Here is a 6,000-nt window from a genome sequence, read left to right on the forward strand (position 1 = left end):
CGTGTCAATCATACCCCGGCACGGGGCCAAACGTCGTTATGTGTACGGGAAACCGGTCGTGACTCTCGGTCCAGTTATCAAGTTCGGTACTGAGACGGTCGTTTATTGTCATACTATTGCGAGGCGGAGATTAATACCTTGAAATGTTACACTGTTTTGTTTACCTTTGATATGTAGATTCGAACAATCATAAAACACTAATAGCATAGTATCTGGTACCTGAAAAACGTCAAATAACAACACTGACGATCGGTAAAAAAGTGAATATATATTGTAACAACAAATAAAATATTGCAATCAACAACTGTTTACAAAACCTCCCCACTCTCACAACATTCACGCTATCTCTCTTTCACACACATGAGGTATTTTTACATGTGAAGTATGGATACAAATCATGGATCTCATTAACATATCATTCCTTTTAATTTTTAAACCTTTATGTGAATTTAGGGCATTTGTCTGCCAGCTCCTGTGCTCTTTTAAATTAACTTAAGTGCCAGCCCTCGGAAAGCGGTTAACTAAGACAATTGGGTCGGCGTGGTTAAATCTTTCGTTCGAATGAACGTATGCATCGAGGCGTAAGCTCGACATTATACTAGTTTCCCGGACGGGGGTATTACACATCAGCCTCTCTCGTCCAATGAGAACAACTACTCAATTACATAGTGATGCAAAAACTTAATTGGCTCCAGCTGCCGGAATACACTAATCAATCGTCGGCGCGAGCAAAAATTACCTTAAAAACCACTATGCAACAAATAATACTATTTCACGCACACGACCTTGCAATAAAAACAACTACGCTTTCCACAATTAAAAGGGACTCACCAGTCAACTATCGACAAATTAAATGGCGCGACGGGGCGGTCGGTTACACAAGAAATGGAGCACACTTTGACAATTTACACTAAATATTAAAGAAATGAAATGGAGCTTCTAACGCTGAATGTAGACAATTAAATTAGCACATCTGAACCTGAAATAACTCTTTTTTATAACAATACCAAAAATTATCAGACGCGGGGTTAGGTTTAGGTTTTTCCTGAGTAACTTTGCTAATAAGTGAGGCTTCGGCGTTAACTGTACGGTGTTGATACTAACGACGCACGTTTACATGTACATGAGACCCTCTGAAGTATACTGTACCAGACTCTGCTACATGGCGTGGTCATTCATCTCTCCTGGACGCGGGACTTGCACACGGTTCCTTTGTGGCGAAATTGTCCTCCGAGGTCGATCGCGATGAAGAATAATTGCGACGATATGGTGTACTTGCACCTCCTCAGAACTTCGGGCGTTCCTCTTGCCACTAGCGTCGGATGTACGTGGTCACGCGCCGGTTCGGAATCTCTCTGGTGACTGGCTTCGATTCGGCGTCGTTCTGGAAGCGTCGTTCTGGAGTCGTCCTTCAATCTCTCCCTCTGGCTTCGATCGGCGTCGTTCTGGAGTCGTCCTTCAATCTCTCTCTCTGGAGGCGGGCTTCGATCGGCGTCGTTCTGAAGACGTTCTTCGGGCTTTGGGCAGTGTTTGGCTTTGGTGTCGTCCTTGGCGTTGGCTGACTGGCTTCGGCGTCGTTGCAGGCGTCAGGGGGAGCGACGACTCCCTTCTCTATCTTCTCTAGCCCTCCATCATTATGTAGTCCACGCTTGGCAAAAACAAATCACCGCGTAATCTTCACCAAAATAAGGCGCACACTGGTAACGCTCTATCTGCGATTCGCTCACGGTACGTAAGGAAACAAAGTTCACGGACACAAAACAATGATCACGCGAGAGTGTAGCGCGGAGATGCTCTCTCTGTGAAATCCGGGTAAAAACTGTCTCTGGGATCGTGGTACTCTTGTTTATATGTCCCTTTCGAATTTGTCCGTTGGGGATGACGCTAAGGTGGCTTGGCTTCGCTTTCTCAGGGGATGGAAATGACCTCTCTCCATTGTCTTGAAACGCGGTCAAGTGCGCGTCGTCGATCCTTGCAAGCTTGAGCTCCAGCTGGCTTTCCTGGTCATCCGTGAACATGGGTTCGAACGCCTGCCGCGACTCAAGCTCGGTAGCGGCGAAAACAATCTTTCCTTATCTCCGCGTTGGTGCAAATATGTCATGTCCTAAGCCGAAAAGACAGTTCCGCTGTCACTCAAGAAAAACCTGTCCCCAACTCCCGAGTGTCTGGCTCGGATACAAGTTTATTCACAAAATAAGATCAAACCTCACACTTTCATGTTTGTGCATAAAATGAATCAATAAACAAAAAATAATTTATATCGAACTGCGTTTCACATGTCACTAGATACCGTGACACCCTTATTGGAAAACCCTTTATTAGCTATGCTTTTGTATTGGCCGTATGGCATACGTACTTGCTAAAAAGACCGTGTTAGGAAATTTAAATATGAAAGTTATCATAGCAAATGGACGAAACAACAGGGAGAGACAGAGAGAGAGAAGGAGAAAAAGAAACCTAAGAAATAATAACAAATGCAACAAAAACGGCAAAAATGCAGGAAAATGACCTAAAAGCAAAAAAAGGTGGAAAAATGGAAAAAAGTAAAATGAAAATAATGTTTTCTGTTCAATTTATTTATTTATTTATTTAATAGAAGATTCCAAATACAGCGTTAGCCATTTTACATTGGAACGATTTTATAGAACATAAGGACAAAATAATAACATAATAGATACAACAAAAATGTGGTTAAGAGACTTACATACTTTTAGTTAACTTTTTTCTAAAACTGTCCAGATTTTCAAAAATGTCTATTTGGCTTCCTAGATTATTATATTGACTGGGCAGTCTATGGAACAGAGAGCGCTGGATGAGGCACAATCTCGGCTTCCGAGAAGCAAAAAGTCGAGTGCTTCTTGTTGAGCGGGCAGGCACACGAAAGTGAATTTCCTGAAGAAGGCGGTCACTTCTGAGGTTGCCATTCACTATTTTATGTAGAAATATTTGGTCAGCCTGTCTATGTCTCTCTTGAGGAGTTAGGATATTTAACATTTGCAGGAGGATGGACTTTTGCAAGTGTTTTGTGGACGGAATTCGGTGTCGAACAATGTCCAGGAAGAAATTTAGGACGGAATTTAGTCTATCTGAATTTGAGGGGCATGCCATAGACCAGATCGGAGAACAGTATTCAATTCTAGGTGACACAAAAGATTTGTAAAAGGTGCCGAGGGCAGTCAAGTTGTTTATTTCCGTGAAACAATAGAGAAGACCCAGCATACGCATTGAACCCCTTGTGACTGTAGAGATGTGCTCAGAAAAGGAAAGTTGGATAATGGACTACTATCAGGTTTAACATTGTCTTCAAGTCCCAGAAAGAAATCTGATTTTACACTCCGGTCAAGAATCACAGAGCAGATTTATTTCCCAGTCAAAATGTTCACAGAACAAAAAGTGTAAACTAGAGTTAACAAATTTGTGTCAATTGGCGGTAAAGTGCCAGCTGGAGGCGTAACTTGTCAAGGGCAAGGAGGGGGGGAACTTGCCCTCAAAAAATTGCAGGCTTATTCAAATTTACAAGTTAGGGACCCTAAGGAACAAAGTAATAAAGAGTAATATTTGTGATTTCGCAAACGTCAGAGTTATTTAGCAAATAATCCTGGACGCTGTTTTTATGGGATGAAAAACTTTTCCGAGTCTCAAAACTAGGGCCAAGCTTAATTTTACTCCATTAAAATTAGGGCCAAGTCTGACTCTGTCCCCTCAAAATTACGCCAAACTTTGATTCTGTCCCCTCAAAATTAGGCCCAGTTTGATGCTCCTCAAGATTAGGTCCCAAGTTATGCCCACGGCTGTAGGATGCTTTATGAGAATTTTCTTCACTGGAGGATAGCATCCACGAGCTCCAACATTTCGGACACTGGTTAAACCTGTAATTTTGATTTCTTCGAAATAATGACCTAAATGATTAGTTTCTATGGCATTAAACGAAACAGCAGGTGATAAAGGTACCTTTTTATGCCATCATAGCAGTTTATGTATTTTAATGTGTTGCTGGAGTAAAAAAGGCTGACACATTTTGGGTTCTGTGTGAAAATGAACTTTGGAGGGAGGCCTAAGACACTCTGATCCACTTTTTGGCGGGGACTGAAAATGTCCCCCTCGCTTTTCCCATGCACGGTCATGGCGCTTTCCGCTATTATTTTTCTTGTTATTATTGAATTCAACAGGTTTACACCAATAAGCACGTCCAATTTCGAAGCTTGTTGGAATGTCGGGAGAGAGGGTGTGAGTCACCGAAGTTTCCGGATTCGAGTCCCTGTCTGGGCATGGATGTTCTTTGTGAGTGTCCGTCCCTCCATCCATTTCATCTAATCAATCCTCATCCTCATCGCTGCGAGCAGACAAAAAGGGGCCCAAAAGCTGAATAACAAAAATACAAACACCAACCCGAGAGAAGTTGGGATGGAAGAAGAGTCATTCCGAGAGGAATCGGCAATTCCACTTCACCCTCTGGAAATTAATCACGTGCGGAGCGAGCACGGGAGGGGGAGGGGGGAAGGAGGGGGTCTGTTGTCAAGATCTCCCCGCCCTCCACGCTCTAAACGACCACTGAACGCTCGAGTCCGGGAGCAAAATGACACGAGTGATCCGCCCATCCCGCCTCGACAAACACTTTTGTTGTCACTCGAACCGGAATATCGAAAAATGTTGCTTCTCACTCTTCGGTTATTGTAACGAATTTATTATGTTGATTTGTTCTTTCATTGTGCACTCGGTTATTATTCTGTTTCACAAGCAAACGCAGTTAGTTATATTTGTTTAAAGCGGGATATAGAACTTCAGCCCGCACTGTCGAAATGTCCCAGAATCCCTAAGGAAGCTTTCAGACCGAAGCGACAAGCAACACTTGTTCCTTAGAAGCGAACCGTCAGTAATCAATAGAACCTTTAAAACCAAAGCGACACGACAAGATGCACACCTGTCGCTTGCGTGTCGCTCTGACTGGGCAGTTTTCTCAAAATATGCATTGTGTCTCCTCGGTCTGTTGTTCGCGGATGCGTGCTGGTTTTGCTTTAGACTGAAGGACCCGCGTCGCCTGCCGTCTGTCGCTTGCTGCTTCGGTGTGAAATCTCAGTGTTGCTTGTCCCTGAAATGACCCTTAACGCATGCACCTGCAAGATTTTTTGCAGCGGAGGAAACAAGACACCCCACTCAAAACACTGCTTCAGGGTGTTCCTGCAACGAATAATTATGCTCAGAACTTGAAAATAATAATTAATTACTGTGACTGAATTTAAATTACATGTTCGAATTATGTTATTTTAAGTTGACATTCATTTTGCAGGAGGGGAAATGACCCCGTGTTCCTCTCGTGGAGAAAAACCGTTATAAGAATAGTTGATTTTGATTCAGGCCCGTAGTCAGGAATTCTTTGTAGGCGGCGGGGGGGGGGGGGGGGGGCAAAGTCAATCCTAGACGGGGCAGATTTTTAATATATTGTGTCGCATTGGCGGATATAGCAGGGTACACAGAGGCACTTGCCCCCTCCCCCAAAAGAGATAAATAACAGAAATGGGATGATATCTTAAAACTGCAACAAACAAAAAAAAATAATCAAGCAATCAAATAACAATATTTCGATAATTCCAAAGAATATAAAGTTTAACATAAATTGGCTAATAGGGATTGTATCTACTTGATATTTACAGGTCGATAATGTTAATAGACGATTAATATGTACCAACAGCTTTGGGTCTCTCTGCAAAACTAATTAAGGGAGCCCTTTATAAATCATGCTTCATAATGATCCCCTCTAGTTTCCAGTATGCAAGATTTTTACGCACAAAGGAATCTAACGAGAATCCAACAACACCATTGTGTTGTGTTATGCAAGAAAAATTGAATTAATTAAATAATAATGGTTACATATTATCTACACTTTGATGAATTTTGTAAAAAATTGTAATGCATTTTTTTCTTGTACTCGCTAAAACATTAAAACATAGGTCCCTTAGTCTACCACGGACTCTATTGCCTTCAAAGGGGAGACTCTTGGAT

The sequence above is a fragment of the Lepisma saccharinum genome, chromosome 5 (assembly GCF_977018435.1).
Source record: "Lepisma saccharinum chromosome 5, izLepSacc3.1, whole genome shotgun sequence".
Taxonomy (NCBI): Eukaryota; Metazoa; Arthropoda; class Insecta; order Zygentoma; family Lepismatidae; genus Lepisma; species Lepisma saccharinum.